Genomic DNA, 17,251 nt, shown 5'->3' on the forward strand with positions numbered 1-17,251 from the left:
ATCTAGGGGTGAACCCTCAACACTATGGACAAGAGATCCATGAAAAAGACAATGTAGTTCTTAGGTAGATTGTTGGGGCAAATAAGACTTGGGTAGGCTTTCTATCACTTAGTCAGTTACTCTGCAATCTTCACTAAATCAGTTCTGCTGAATTACTAATGTGCTGACATACTGTGATTTTTCCCTTTTCTATTCTCATCTGATTAACTGAGGACTTAAAGCAAACCGGAAAATCATTCTAGATGCTGATCTACTTATACCTGAGAATCTATCTGTTTTTAACCACAAACATTGGTGTTTGAAAGGTACTGTGGTCCAAAGTTCCCACCATTCCCCCTGCTGTAGGTCTCTATCTATGTCCTAGAAGATCTATGATGAGATTGTCCAATATAGCATGCTCTTGTTGATGATCAATTGTCATGGAGTTCGTTAAATATGGTAGAGCAGAACATATCACTGTTATCATTATTGACTAAACTTTCTGAAGATGCATCATAATGACAAACAGAGAAAGCCGAAGTTCCTCTCACACCATGACAGCTGAAACAGAGTCAGCTGTTCTTTCAACACATTAGTTGTAGTGGGCAAACCATGAGATTTGGACCCAGATATATGCACTTCTAAACCCTGATTTAAACACATCTGAGAATCACCAGGGATTTTTTTCTTTACTTGGAAGATTCTGTTGAAGGCTAGTTCTCTGCTGACCTAGGACACCAGGAACCCCAGACATTGTTAGACCACTTCCTGGTTTGGTTCCCATCCACTGGCACAGAGCCCTGCCTCTTCCCTTTAGCCAGGCTCAGGGGAAGGGAAGCAGTGTTAAGAGGGGTGGACATAAAATAATTCTCCCAAGCCCATTCGAGTACAAACCAAATAATCTAAAGTTGGATTCATGTAGGAAAACAAGTTAATACAATCAACCAGAGTGAAGTGGTAAACTAGAGAGTTGGTAGAAAAGAGAGGAAAGAATATAAGCAAAATGGTTTCATGGTTCAAAGGTCTAGATCCTTCCATTAGACTTGAAATCAAGTGGGAGAACAAGTAAAATTTGAAAAAAAATTTTTTGGTAGTGATATGGCCATGGAGATTTGGAAAAAGCAATTCAGCTAGCTTCAGTGATGTCAGAAAGAGCTAAATCTCTAGAAGGGTCATTTATGAATTAGAAAAGAGAGATAAAAAGGAAGAGAATTTTTAAAGCCCAGTATAGGAAAAAGAAAGAGTAAGAGAGAAGAAGGAACTTAGATGACATTTTGAAAAAAGATAAGATTCTAAGAAGAAATAAATCCTTTCTTTTGTGAAAAATCATAGTGGGGAAATTGCCAGAGGGATGGGGTGTTCTACTTACTTCACAAGGTACTTTTTGCACAGTGCCCCAGGCACAGAACCCCTTATAAAGGACCCTCCCCGTTCTTCACACCTGATGCCTTCCTCCAGTATGAGCCCCTGAACTCAGACAACTCATCCTGAATTGCGTCAAGGCCACATCATGCCATTTTTCAAGGCCTGTGAGTCCATGGAGATTATGGTTGAGGGCTGAGCACGTTATGTATAGACTGAAAGGTCCAGCCATGCACTTCTTCACTTCATTTATTCTATCAGCCAGTTAGTCAATGGCTCAATATGCCCTGAGCACTCCCAGTGCCCTGCCTTCAAGAGGTGAGGGGGCTTCCATCCTCAAGAAGCCTGCCCTCCAGGTACCCAGCTGCCTTCCTGTTTGGAGGGAGGAAGATACCTGGGGGGGGTTTCCCCAGCTCTTCTTTAACACCCCGTCTCTCAAGAATCCCTTTCCATCCAACGTTCCTCCTCTCCCATCCAAACTTGCTCTGAGAAGAGAATTTACTGTGTGCTGGAGAGGAAGGATTTGGGGAGCGGTAGAGCTTTTCTGCACTCTCAAATCATTTCAAGTAGCCTCCTTCTCTTACCACTAAGTCAATCTCAGATTTTTCACCTGGTGCTTTGAGGGTTCCACCCTTCAGCCAGTGGCACCATCTGACACGAATGCTGACATATGCTATATCAATCAAAACCGTGTCTTTAGTGGAAAGGAGCCCCCTGGCCCACCTTGCTGGATCCCAAGTTCAACAGTATTACACCTAAAAGCATAGGCTCCTCATTCATTCACTACCACATTAATTCAATCAGCTGACTCTCAGAGAGTAGGACCCTGAAGGGTGGAAGGGGGTGGGCAGAGTGTTTTATAAGAGGGAGATGACAGAGAGGACAGGGTGGGAGGTAAGGCACTTTGGAGATGAGACTTAACAGCCAGAGCACTTGGGTACTAGGAATAGATGCTTGGAGAGTCACTGACAGAGAGGGAAAAGATAAAGTAAACCTTAGAACCAAAATGAACTTTGCCTACCTCTGAACCTCTATGAGGCCCTGCTCAGTAGGTAGTCTGTAAAAATTCAAAGTCAAGCCAGATCCTATACACCCTATGTAGAGAGGAATTGCTGCCTGTCCTGTCCTCTAAATTGGTATAGGGCCAAACTAAATTTGGAGAAAGTTAGAAAACGACAACTTACTGAATCCCATGTCTATGGTGTCATCTTGCTCTAAGGTCTCCCAGAGTTTAGGAGGTCATTATATGTTAATAATTTTATCAAGGCCTTTTAGTAAACTGGAAGAGAAGTTTCAGGAAGAGTATACACACGTATACATTTGAAATTAGACTTAGTTCTATCACTTTCTGAATTTCAAGTCATATATGGAATGGATCTCAAATTCCTTTACCTGAAGGAAAAAAAAAAAAGAGTAGCTGCCATGCCACTGCTTACTCCTCACAGAGGCCCAGATGGGCACAGATGTCAAGCTCCTCAGAAGTGTGTGTACCAGAAAGAAATGTGGGGATGGGGAGGAGAAAACCATTCTCCAAGACCATCAATAGGCAATAAAAACCTAACATAAGGGGCTTCCCTGGTGGCACAGTGGTTGAGAGTCCGCCTGCCGATGCGGGGAACACGGGTTCATGCCCTGGTCCGGGAAGATCCCACATGCTGCGGAGCGGCTGGGCCTGTGAGCCATGGCCGCTGAATCTGCACGTCCAGAGCCTGTGCTCCACAACGGGAGAGGCCACAGCATTGAGAGGCCCGTGTATGGCAAAAAACAAAACAAAACAAAAAAAAAACCCTAACCTAAGCCACATATGAAAATGTAAATTTTCTACTAACCACATTTAAAAAGTGAAGATAAAGAAGATGTGGTACACATATACAATGGAATATTACTCAGCCATTAAAAAGAATGAAATAATGACATTTGCAGCAACATGGATGGACCTAGAGATTACTATCATACTTAGTGAAGTAAGTCAGAAAAAGACAAATATCGTATGATATCCCTTATATGTGGAATCTAAAAAAATGATACAAATGAACTTATTTACAAAACAGAAACAAACTCACAGACATAGAGAACAAACTTATGGTTTCCAGAGGGAAGGGAGGAGGGGAGGAATAGTTAGGGATTTGGGGATTGACATGTACACACTGCTATATTTTTTAATGGGTAACCAACAAGGACCTACTGTAAAGCACAGGGAACTCTGCTGAATAGTATGTAACAACCTAAATGGGAAAAGAATTTGAAAAAGAATGGATACATGCATATGTATAACTGAATCACTTTGCTGTACACCTGAAACTAACACAACATTGTTAGTCAACGATATTTCAATATAAATAAAAAATTAAAAAAGTGAAGAAACAGGATGAAATTAAGTTTCTATTTAACCAACATATCAAAAAACATTGTCATTTCAATAGGCAATTTAAATATAATCTAAATATAAAATTGAGTCATTTTACTTTTTTTTCATGCTCAGTCTTCAAAGTCCAGCACGGATTTTATACCTACAGCACACTTCAACTCGGACTATTCACATGTCACGTACTCAATAGCCACATATAGGCAGTGACTACCATGTTGGACCTTTCAGTTCCTTAGACTACAGGCTATCCATGACGGAATAAAGGTGGTCCCGAGGCCCAGGCTCATGTTCCAAAGTCCGTGACTAGCAAGGTGGCTTTGTCACACATGCCAGTGGTTCTCACCCTTTTTTGAGGTGGCACTCTGATGTGTCACCAGCAGTTCTGAGATTATGCTGTGACATTTTACTATATTCCACAAATGAAATCACAATATGCATTGATTCCGACCCCCCAACGTTCCTTTCTGTCATAAAGTTATAAGATTCTTTGTGTACTTGTAGATTCAGGGGTTCGAGAGAGCAAAGACACTCAAATGGTGATACTTCAGATATTTTATGGACAACGTATTTTGGAGCATTTAGAGCTTTCCGTGTTCCTTAATTCTTGCTGCTCAAAGTGTGGTCCTCAGACCAACAGCACTGGCGTCACCTGGGAGCCCCAGGTGGCCCCACCCCAGACCCACTGAGTCAAAATATTCACTTAACCAAGATCCCCAGGAAATTCCCAGGCAGAGTCGAATTGAGAAGCAGTGCCTTCATCAGACCTCCTGGGTACTCAGCTGAGTTGCCTGTGCTTCGAGAAGGCCTTTCCCTGTTGCCCATCTGAGTAATGAGCCTGTTTCAGCTATTTCTTCTAGAAATGTACACAGTTCCCATAATGTGAAACAGTGAGAATCCACCAACTTGGAAAGCAGTCCCAGGCCAGGGACTGGTTGGTTCTCTCAAATCATCCCAAGTACGAGACAGCACCTCCCACCAGGTCTCAGGGTTTGGGGGAATAGACCACCATTTACCACACCCCTACTCTGGCTACTATGGAATAGACCCTGAAAATCTTGGAGACATTCTAGTGTCCTTCCCACCCCAAGACGGTTATTGCCACCTGCTGCCTTTCAGGCTCCACTCTTGACTCGCTGACCTTCTGCCAGGTCCTGCAACATCCTTGGTCGCAACCAGATTCCTAACTGAACCCAGGACCCCCGAGACCACTCCAGTTCACCCTGACACAAGGCTAGACACCGGGCTGCTGGGAAGGCCGATAATAATGTGGCAATTTCTTACTCAAAATCCAATAGTTATTATCCAGAGTCCTCTGACAGCTGAAGGGAGATAAAAATCACATAGACAGGAACACAAACTCACTCTTTTCAGGCAGGACCTGTGTGATAAGAACCGCTGCCAACGTGATGCAAATCAATTAAAGAAGGCAGCCAGCCCTCACATCATCACCTATGATGCTTAAAAGAGAGGAGGTAGAGAGCATAAAATCTTTCTTTAGAATGATGGCAAGAGAAAATCAGCATAAGATGAACCTCACAATAATACATGCTGTAGGCAACAACTTCCTGCTGATAACGAAAATTAGAGGGCAAAGGTATGCTAAGAAACAGAATATTTTCACAGCTTTAATGTGTCTTTGCCCAAGATACTTATTAATTACAAAGGGGAAAAACAGGAGCTTGACAGTGGAGACGCCTGACAGACACAATCTGAACTGAGGGATCACAGTTAGGACATGTGGATATCGTTTCCTCCCTGTCATGATGCACAGAGGAAGTCACATCTCTTCGGTTGTATTTTTGCCAAACATGCGTAACTTCAACATAATCCTGTGTGACATTGTGTTATATTAAGATATAGATTTGGTCTTCATCCTGGTTCCTGGCACAGAGATCCTAAAACCCTTGGAATTGTTGAGTAATAGCATCTTTTGTTATTTATAATGAGCCTCTTTCAACCACACCTGAGTTTATGCTAATGAGGTGACTCTTCGTGGGTGCCTAGATGGCTTCAGGATAGGGCTGGTTGCCAGAGGAACCAACCATGTGATGAGAGAGAGCTGGAGCTTTCAGCTCCCTGCTCTGACTTCCAGGTATGAGAGGGAGGAGAGAGGGGCTGGTGAAGAGTTGGACCACCAGTGGCCAGTGATTGAATAAACCATGCCTACATAATGGAACCTCCATAAGACCCCTCAACAGAGAGGTTTGTGGAAATTCTAGGTTGGTGAATGCATCAACGTGCTGGGAGGCTGACATGCCCCGAGATGACAAGGATGCTCCACACCTCCCACTCCGGTATCTTGCCCCATGCATCTCTTCCATTTGAGTTGTATCCTTTGTAATAAACCAGGAATAGTAAGTAGAGTGCCTGGGCCCTGTGAGCCATTCTAGCAAATTACTGAACCCAGGGAGGGGTCATGGGAACCTCCAATCTGTACCCAAGTCAGACACAACTATGGGTACCCTGGGCGCCCGATACCTGCCGCTGGTGTCCGACGTGAGGGTCATTCTTGTGGGACTGAGCCCTTAACCTGTGGAGTCTGATATTAACTCTAGGCAGCTAGTGTCAGAATTGAATTGATGACCCGTTGGTGCCCAGTGCGTTGGACAACTGTGTGGTGTCGGGGGAAAACCCTGCATATTTAGTGGCAGAAGTATTCCGTGCTTAGAAACAGGTCTTAGGGTCATGACAAGCCTAAACTGAGGGCCTTTCTACAAAAAACTGGCAGGTATTTTTTGAAAGTGTCAAGGTCATAAGACACAAAGAAAGGTCGAGGGATTCTTCCAGAATGGAAGACATGAAGGAGGATATTAGGAGACATGAAAACTAAATGCACTTGGGATCCTAGTTGGACCCTGGACCAATCAAAAGGACATTAGTAGAAAAACTGGTGAAATTCAAATAAGACATGTGGATTGGTTAAGGGTATTATGACCATGTTAATTTCCCCATTTTGATATCTGCATCACGGTTATGTACAATGAATATTAGCAGAAGCCGGGTGAAGGGTGTACAGGAATGCTGAATTATTTTCTTTTATAGCATTTTTATAAATCTTAAATTATTTCAAAATGAAAAGCTAAAAAAAGTGTTTCTTAAAACACCTCCAAATCATGTTGCTGTGACATTATGAAAACTGTATAGGTTTTAGAGCCGACAAACCTGGCTTTGAATTCAGGCTCAGCCACTTGCTGGCTCTGTGACCAGCGAGCCACTTGACCCTTTTGAGCCTCAGTTCCCTCATCCATCCAATAACCCCCACTTTGTAGCCTTGTTTCGAGAATTGGAGATAACATATTTTAACCACGGAGCACAGTGGCCATCACAGAATCTGGTGCTCAAAAAATGTTAAATTGTTCATTCTTAATAAATCTCTCTTAATGGCTCCCTAATACTTACCAAATAAAGTTCCTATTTCTAAACATGACTTTGCAACCCCTTTGCCGCGGTTCCAAACTGCCCCAGGCTCACCTTCCCAAGGCACCCCTGTCCCAGCCATCCTAGCTGACCACTCACACCTTGACACACCCTGTGCCTCCTCCTGTATATGCTCATACCATTTCCCCTGGATGCATTACTTGTCCCCAGGAAGGTCACAGGTACAAAGTTGGCAATTGATCAGCCAGTGTCCTGGGTTTGAGTCCAGCTTCATCAAGGACTTAGTGACCCTCAACAAATCCTCACCTACCCGCGTGTCCATGTCAAAATTGAAAACTCCATGAAGTGGGATAACAAATAATAACGCCTCACGGGATCCATGGAGCCTGTGAACGTGCCCTGGAAAATGCAGCCTGAACCCAGAGGCACTCAGCCTTAGCTGCCAAGAATAAGCTGAGCAGTTGTTTTTCTTTTAATACCAATACCTTGATGTCATCCTGAGAGCCTTTTTTCTTTTCTTTTCTTTTTTTTTTTTAAAGTTGCCCAAGGGATTCTCAAGTGAAGTGAAGCCAGGGTGAACTACTGATCTTAACTTACTGCTTCTCAAAGAGTGGGTCCCAGACCAGCACCATCAGCGTCACTTGGGAAAGTGTTAGCTATGCAAATTTTCAGTAAGACCCTCGCAGTCCATGTTTTAACATGCCCGCAGATGACTTCAACCCACTGCTAAAGCTGGAGGGCGTGTGTCTTAATCTTTCATCTTCTCCATCTGAGAGAATCTTACACTTCGTGGCCCAACCCAAATATCACCCCCTCTGCAAGGCCTTCTTACACTGTAGTCAGAATCTTTGGCCCAGCCTCTCGGAGTCTCACTGTGGTATCATCTCTTTTACAATGTTTATCACAGTGTGATGTCTTATCTGAAGGCTCCGTTACAATCTTTCCTAAGATGTTGGGAGTTATTTAGGGGCAGAGTCCATATTTCTGTCCTATTCCTCCAAGTGCAGGTCATAATATGCTGTGTGCAGAAGCTACTTATAAAAAAATGTTGAATTGCAGAGACTTCTTTAAATCTCATTGAGGAAAGAGTGTGTGAGGAACTAGGTGACAGAGAGAAAAAGAAAAAGGAAGCTAAGTAGGTAAAAGAAAAAAAATTAATGTCTAAGATATTCTTCTTCATATAGTAGCTAGTATGTAGCACTTACTCTAGCCGAAGGCCTGATCTGACTACTTTACTTACATGCATTAGCTCATTTAAGCCTTACAACAACTCTATATGGTAACTATTTTTGTTATTATTTTACTGACGTGGCCACTGAAGCACAGAGAAGTTAAGTAACTTGCCCAAGGTCGCACCGTTTGTAATTGGCTGTCAAATTTGAGCTCAGGTTTTCTGGCTCACCCTCTAGACTCTTAGCTGCTCCATGCTACTACCATTTGCATGGCAGTATGATGTGATTGATTCTTATTATCATCAATAGGCCTGTCTTCTGTTTCACCTATATAAACAATAGATAACAGTCAACCATCAACCTTTCCTTATCCAATTCTCCCTGAAATGATAATGGCAGACATTTAGACAACATTTTCTGTGTACTGGCTCTGTTCTAAGTGCACAGCAATAATTTAATTCTTCAGCAAGCCAATGAAACAGACGCTGTTATGATCCTTCATTTCCCAAATAAGGAAAGTAAAGCACAGAGATGTTAAGCAACCTGCCCAGCTCACACAAATAAGTCAATGGTGGATCAGGATCTAAACCCAGGGTCTTCAGGGTCTATCTCTTTATTACTTTGTTATGGAGGCTTCCTCTGTAGGGGGAGGAGTTTGGGAGACATGGTCTTAGAACTAAATTTTGTTACTGTCTTTATTACATTATTACTTTCCTCATAGGGTTGGTATGAGAAACATATCAAGTAAATAGAAAGCACCCAGAACGGAGCCTAACAGGTAGTAAGGACTGTGTTCACTGATACTGTTTTGCAATTTTAGATAGCCCACCTGGCTTATCAGATCACAATTCTGGCCCCATAAGCCCTGTTTGAAAATCAGGATATTATGACCTTTTCCCTGTGGGATCCCAAGTAACCAAGGCCATGGCTGACTCTGCCTGGGGAAGGAAGGCAAGCCCACTTTCGGTTTTCTTCCCAAATTTCCTGAGAGGAATGATATGAAGTCACATGTTCTGTTAAGGACCTTGAGCTTGGACTTACGTAATGCCAAAGTGTGGTTGTGTGAAGCACAGTGTGTGCCTCTAGCACGATATATACAGCGATTAGAACAACCGATATAAATCTGGGTGTCTCAGTCGACGTGTGGTCACCACCTTCCAAGTGAAATAGCCCATTGCAATCCATGGCTGTGACACTCTGCCCCAGGGCTGATTAACTAAGGCCAAGAAGTCAAGGCCATCCACAATGTCAGAGTGGGCAGTTCTCTACAGTGCACTCGTCTGCCCTCAGACTCCAAGCTCCATAGAGGATGGCTGCCCCATTTTATTCTTATGGAATAGGACCAAACCTCAGCACCCTGTCTTTTCTTAAATTCACCAACTTTGTGATGGATCTGCTGACCTTATAACCTAAACTTCCCTGCCCCTTAATCACCATGCCTCTCAACCAACAATGGTTAATTTTCACTAGCCAAAAAGAAAGAGTATCCAATTTCTATCATTCCATTGGTTCTGTAAGCAGCTTTGGGCAGGAGAAAGCTCTTTGCAGCCAACAGCTCCCTGCAGGAGGCACTACCTTGTCATGTCACTAACCTTAAACCAGGCACCCCCCATGCTTTACTCATCTCCAGCCCAAGCTCACATTTCTAATCTTTTGATCATGCAATCCTTTGTCTAACTTGTTGGTTCTTTCCATAGATCAAAGAAATAGAAATGAAAATTAAGCAATTAACAGATGACCAGATCTCTTCCCTAGCTTCCCCTTCAGTAAGCTCGCGAACCAACTCTGTCAACAAGGTAGCATCTAAAGAAACATCACGAGGAGTCCACAAGCCTGCACACAGTGGGGGACGGTGATGACTCCGACCCCCTGTATCTCAATGACCGACTGAGATGATTTTCCTGTTTCCCTTTAGAAGCTTTCATGGCCGAGCAGAATCTTTGGAGGTGGTTTTTGGAGGATGCTGAATCCACCATCTCCCTAGACTGCCAGCATTCTGATTACAGGCATCTTTCCTTTCTATCACCATCTGTGAATCTGATTTTGTAAGCGGCGAGCAGCGGGACCCAATTCAATAAGAGTTCCAGTTAAAACTTCCAGCAACTCACGTTCGTTCTTAATCTGCTCTAAGCTGAGAGAAGCCTCTCAGCTATTTGTCTCATGCGCCCACTTCCCCAGGCCCATTTATCCCACTTCCAAACCTGCACACCTACCTGTAAAATATTTCACCCATGTGAAAGTGACCTTGTAAATGGGAGGATGAGCCTTCCTTTCTCCAGTCCATTGAAAAGACTCCTGTGGAACAAGACACAGGTTATGGACACTATAGAAAACCTTCTACACGAGCTCTCCAAATCAGAATTTACAATAATGAATCTCAACCCTGGCAGCAAATTAGAGCTATCTGGGGAGATTTTTAAAAATACAGATGTTCTGAAGTTCCAGTTCAAGATGACAACATAAGAGGCTCCCAAACTCACATCCCGCCATGGACACACTAAGTCTACAGCTACATACTGAACAATTCCTTCTGAAAGAAATCCAGAAACTAGCCGAGCAACTCCTATACATCAGACAAATAAGGAAAAAACCCACACTTAAATGGGTAGGAGAGGCTGAGACACAATCTCGTCATAAACCCAACCCCCAGAACAGCGACATACAACAGGAAGGGAACTCACAACTCCCAGCTTCTCCCTGAGGAGTGAAGGGTTGGGACCCTTCCAACATCTGGCACCTCAGCTTTTACAATTTCCACCCAAGCGATGGGCCCCAAAACACCTGGTTCTGAAAGTCAAAGGGACTTGCATCCAAAGACCCACAAGGCTATATACCAGAGAAATGGGCTCCTGAGGACTCACAGTGGTTACTCTCCCACCCTCACACCCACCCTCACCCCCAAGGACTCAGCACAGAGGTAGCTGACAAACTGAAAACCCATCTCCCAGTCTTTCTCTGAAAGAGGCCTATATGCTTATCTTTAAAGCTGCAGCTTGAGGGTCAGTCTCCTAATTTAACACAATCAGGGGCTGACTGCAAATCTCTCCTGAGGCTGGCAGGCACCAGCTTCATGCTATCCCCACCAGGTCAACAGCATCTCCCTAAAAAAGCCTGTGCAAATGTCTGGTGCCATGGCTTCTGCAGATGCCACCCAGGGGACAAACCCCTTGACTGCCTGGTTCTGGTGGCCAGCAGACCTTATGTTCACTATTACAAGAAACAGTTCTTAACTGGCTATTACCCCAAGGCTCAGCACACAGGGAGCAGAGATATGCCCATCTCCCATTCTTATCCTAAAAGAGGTCTATCGGCATACTTAAAATGATGCTGCCTGAGGATCTGGCAACAGATCTAAACAGCCAACATTTAAGTATTGACTGAAATCTTCCCCATGAGAACACTGATGGATCTTGGTATATCCTCAACTCCTGGGAGCCACTAAGAAAAAAGAAGGCTGCTTGGATAATCACAAAGGTTGGAGAGCTAAGGCCAGGCTGAATGATGAGGTTCATTCCCTATGAGAGATGACTCCAAGACTAGGCAAGGTGGTTGTTTTATCTAAGGCAGAGAGAACAACACAAAGAGTCAAGTAAAATGAAGAAACAGAAGAATATGTTCCAAACAAAACAACAGGATAAAATTCCAGAAATAGACCTTAATGAAATGGAGGTAAGTGATTTACCTGATAAAGAGTTCAAGATAATGGTCACAAAAATGCTTGCCATGATCAGGAGGACAGTGTGTGAACAAAGTGACAATTTCAACAAAAAGAGATAGAAAACTATAAATAAAAAACAGAAATCACAGAGCTTAAGAATACAATAATTGAACTAAAAAATTCAAAAAATGGGGTTCAGGGCTTCCCTGGTGGCACAGTGGTTGAGAGTCCGCCTGCTGATGCAGGTGACATGGGTTCATGCCCCAGTCCAGGAAGATCCCACATGCCGCGGAGCGGGTGGGCCTGTGAGCCATGGCCGCTGAGCCTACGCGTCCGGAGCCTGGGCTCCGCAGCGGGAGAGGCTGCAACAGTGAGAGGCCCGCATACCGCAAAAAAAAAAAAAAAAAAAAAAGGTTCAGCAGCAGAATAGATGAAGCAAATGAAAATATCAGTGAACTGGAAGACAGGGCAGTGGACTTTAAGCAGAGGAGTATGAATGTTTTAAAAATTGAAAAAGCCTGAAGAAAGCTTAAAAGACTCATCATAAGGCAGATCAGTATTCACATTATAGGAGTCTCAGAAGGAGAAAAGAGAGAAAGGGGAAGAAAGCTTGTTCAAAGAAGTAATGGCTGAAAGCTTCTCTAACCTGAGGGAAGGAACAGAAATCCAGATCCAGGAAGCCCAGGAGAGGCTGAGACACAATCTCCTCATAAACCCAACCCCCAGAACAGCGACATACAATATAGGAGGAAACTCACAACTCCCAGTTTCAAATGAGATGAACCCAAAGAGACACAAACCAAGACACATTATAATTAAAATGTGAAAAGTTAAAGACAAGGAGAGAATCTTAAAAGCATCAAGGAGGGAATCTTAAAAGCATCAAGAGAAAAACAATTTTTTATATACAAGGGAACCCCCATAAGACTATCAGCAGATTTTTCAGCAGAAACTTTGCAGACAATAAAGGAGTGGCATGATATACTCAAAGTGCTGAAAATAAAAACCTACCAACCAAGAATACTCTACCCAGAAAAGTTGTTCTTAAGAAATAAAGGAGAAATAAAGAGTTTCCAGACAAGAAAAAGCTGAAGAAGTTCATTACCACAACACTGACCTTACAAGAAATGTTAAAGGGAATTCCTCAAGCTGAGACAGAAGGGTGACAAGCAGTAACAGGAAAACATATGAAAGCATAAATCTCACCAATAAAGGTAAATATATAATTCAGAATACTCTAATGCTGTAATGGTGGTGGATAAATCACTTATAAAGCTATTGTGAAGGTTAAAAGAAAAAAGTATTAGTTACTATAACTATATAATTTGCTAAGAATACACAAGATAAAAATATGTAAATAGTGACATCAAAAAGATAAAACATAGGGAAGGGAGCAAAAATGTACAGCTTTTGTGTGCATTTGAACTTACATTGTCATCAGCTTAAAAAAGACTCATAAATATGTTTCATTTAAGCCTCATGGTAACCACAAAGCAAAAAAACAAACAAAAAACCAAAAGTGTAATAGACACAAAAAGAGAAAGAGAAAGGAATCTAAGCATACCACTAGAGAACGTCATCAAATCACAAGGGAAGAGAGCGAGAGAACAAAGGAATTACAGAACAGCCAGAAAACATTTTGAAAAATGGCAGCAGTAAACCCACACCTATCAGTAATTACTTTAAATGTAAATGGAATATACACCCTGAGAAAACCATAATTCAAAAAGAGTCACGTACCACAATGTTCACTGCAGCTCTATTTACAATAGCCAGGACATGGAAGCAACCCAAGTGTCCATCGACCGATGAATGGATAAAGAAGGTGTGGCACATATATACAATGGAATATTACTCAGCCATAAAAAGAAACGCAATTGAGTTATTTGTAGTGAGGTGGATGGACCTAGAGTCTGTCATACAGAGTGAAGTAAGTCAGAAAGAGAAAAACAAATACCATATGCTAACACATATATATGGAATCTGAAAAAAAAAAAAGGTTCTGAAGAACCCATGGGCAGGACAGGAATAAAGATGCAGACGTAGAGAATGGACTTGAGGACACAGGGAGGGGGAAGGGTAAGCTGGGACGAAGTGAGAGAGTGGCATGGACATATATACACTACCAAATGTAAAACAGATAGCTAGTGGGAAGCAGCCACATAGCACAGGGAGATCAGCTTGGTGCTTTGTGACCACCTAGAGGGGTGGGGTAGGGAGGGTGGGAGGGAGACACAAGAGGGAGGAGATATAGAGATATATGTGTATGTATAGCTGATTCACTTTGTTATAAAGCAGAAACTAACACACCATTGTAAAGCAATTATACTCCAATAAAGATGTTAAAAAATGTAAATGGAATAAATGCTCTAACTAAAAAACATCAAGTGGCTGAATGGAAAAAAGAACCCCCAAACCCAACTATATGCTGGTAACAAGAGAACTTACTTCAGCTTTAAGGATACACATAGGCTGAAAGTGAAGAGATGGAAAAGATATTGCATGCAAATAGAAACCAAAAGAGAGCAGAGGTAGCTATTCTTATATTAGGCAAAATAGATTTTAAGACTGCATTAAGAGATAAGAAAGGTAATGACATAATGATAAAGGGATCAATCCAACAAAAAGATACAACATTTGTAAATATTTATGCTCCCAACATAAGAGCACCTAAATCTATAAAGCAAATATTAACAGACCTAAAGGGAGAAACAGAGAGCAAACAATAATAGTAATAGCAAGGGACTACAATACCCCATTTTCAACAATGGATAGATCATCCAGACAGCAAACCAATAAGGAAACACTGGACTTAAACAAGTTAGACCAGATAGACTTGAGACATTTATAGAACATTCCATCCAAAGGCATTATAGAATACTTATTCTTCTCAAACATACATGGAACATTCTCCAGGATAGATATGTTAGGACACAAAACAAGTCTCAATAAATTTAAGGTGACTGAAATTATATCAAGCATCTCTCCTGACCACAATGCTATGAAACTAGAAATAAATTACAAGAAAACTGGAAATTTCACAAATATATGGTGATTAAACAACATGCTCCTGAACAACCAATGGGTGAAAGAAAAAAAATCAAAGAGAAATAAAAAAACATTAAGAAACAAATGAAAATGGAAATACAACATACAAAAGCATTTGGAATGCAGTAAAAGCAGTTCTAGAAGCATCTGGAATGCAACGAAAGCAGTATCTTTCCAAGAAAGATACCAGATAAACAACCAAGAAACCAGGGGGGAAAAAGAACAAATTAAACCCAAAGTTAGTGGTAACCAAAATGGCTAAAATTAAAAACACTAACACCACCAAATGTTGGCAAGGATTTAGAGCAACTCTAACTCATATATAGTTGTGGGAGTGTAAAATAATACAATCATTTCTTTTAAGTTCTAGAAGTTTCTCCTACAACTAAACACACACTTACCCAATGGCTCATTAGTTCTACTTCTGGGTGTTTGCCCAAGAGAATAAACATGTGCCCACAAAAAGACTTTTTTAAGAATTAATAGATGTAATTTTAAGAGCCAAGAACTGAAATCTCGTGTTCATCAATTGGGCAATAGTGATAGTCAGTACAATGGAATATCCACAATAAAAGGCAATTAACTACTAATACTAAAAACAGTCAAAAACAAAACAAAATCTGAAAGAGGCCTTATATAAAAAAAGTACATGGTGAGTAATTCCATTTATATGAAGATTTAGAACAGGTAAAACTAATCTATGGTACAAAAAAATGTCTGGGAAAGGGCATGATAGGTGATGTTAATATTCCATTTCTTTTTTCATAAGATTCATAAAATTTTTTTTATTGAAGTATAGTTGATTTACTATGTTCTATTAGTTTCAGGTGTTCAGCAAAGTGATTCAGTTATACATATATATTTTCATATTCTTTTCCATTATAGTTTATTACAAGATACTGAATATAGTTCCCTGTGCTATAGAGTAGGACCTTGCTGTTTATCTATTTTATATATAGTAGTTTGTAGCTGGTAATCCCAAACTCCTAATTTATCCCTCCCCTCCTTTGGTAATCATAAGTTTGTTTTTATGTCTGTGAGTCTGTTTCTGTTTTGTAAATAAATTCATTTGTATCACTTTTTTTAGACTCCACATGTAAGTGGATATCAAATGATACTTGTCTTTCTCTGACTTTCTTCACTCAGTATGCTAATCTCTAGGTCCATGTTGCTGCAAATGGTATTATTTCATTCTTTTTTATGGCTGACTAGTATTCCACTATATCTATCTATCTATAGCTAGATATATATGTTGTACACACACACACACACACACACACACACACACATATCTTCTTTATCCATTCACCTGTTGATGGACATTTAGGTTGTTTCCATGTCTTTGCTATTGTAAATAGTGCTGCTATGAATATAGACCCAAAAATTCAACAAAATATTAGCAAACCGAATCCAACAACACATAAAAAAGATCATACACCATGATCAAGCTGGATTCACCCCAGGGTCACAAGGATGGTTCAAAATATGCAAATATTCTATTTCTTGATAGGCTTTTGTGTTATACAGCTGTATGCATTTGTTAAAATTCAGCAAATGTACATTTTAAATTTGTGCATTTTCTTGTATGTATATTTTACCTCAAAAAATTTAAAAACACCATCAACAAACATTAAACTCCTCTTTATGATGTTTATGCTGAAATATTTAGGGCATAATGTACAAATGTCTGCAATTTACTTTGAAATGCAACAAAAAAATAAGATAGATTGATGGACAGATAGTGTTGTATAGAGAGGTAGGTATTTGGTAGAGAAAGTATAATGAGTATTGAAGAGGGCAAAATAATGGTCTACCAGATATATGCACATCCTAATTCCCAGACCTGTGAATATTAAGGTTGCAGATGGCATTAAGTTGGCTAATCATCTGATCTTGAGATGGGGAGATTATCCTGGAATCCAGGTGAGCCCACTGTAATCACAAGAGTCATTAAAAGCAGAAGAGGGAAGCAGAAGGGGAGAGTCGGAGGCAGATGTAACTATGGAAGAAGGGTCAGAGAGATGCCAGTTCCTGGCTTTGAAGCTGGAGGAAGGAGGGCATAAGCCAAGGAATGCAGGTAGTCTTTAAACTCTGAATATAAAATATATGATTAACAATTAAGGAGAAAGTGACAAACCAGAAAAAAAAATTGTAATTTTTTACAAAAATCTAATATTCTTTTTGTTGAATTAAAGTATAGCTGATGTACAATATTATGTTACAGGTGTAAAATATAGTGATTCACAATTTGAAAGGTTATACTCCAGTTAGAGTGTAAAATATTGG

General features: G+C 41.1%; 1 long non-coding RNA gene across 1 annotated transcript in view; it reads right to left on the reverse strand.

Moving 5' to 3' along the window:
* LOC309810126 overlaps nt 1-17,251 on the reverse strand; it is a 250,433-nt gene that overhangs the window by 199,734 nt on the left and 33,448 nt on the right. Inside the window, exon 2 of the long non-coding RNA XR_014294947.1 lies at nt 10,473-10,554. This is a non-coding gene — a long non-coding RNA (uncharacterized lncRNA). The remainder of the gene's footprint in view (nt 1-10,472; nt 10,555-17,251) is intronic.

The sequence above is a fragment of the Mesoplodon mirus genome, assembly GCF_964341445.2.
Source record: "Mesoplodon mirus genome assembly, chromosome: 9".
Classification (NCBI taxonomy): domain Eukaryota; kingdom Metazoa; phylum Chordata; class Mammalia; order Artiodactyla; family Ziphiidae; genus Mesoplodon; species Mesoplodon mirus.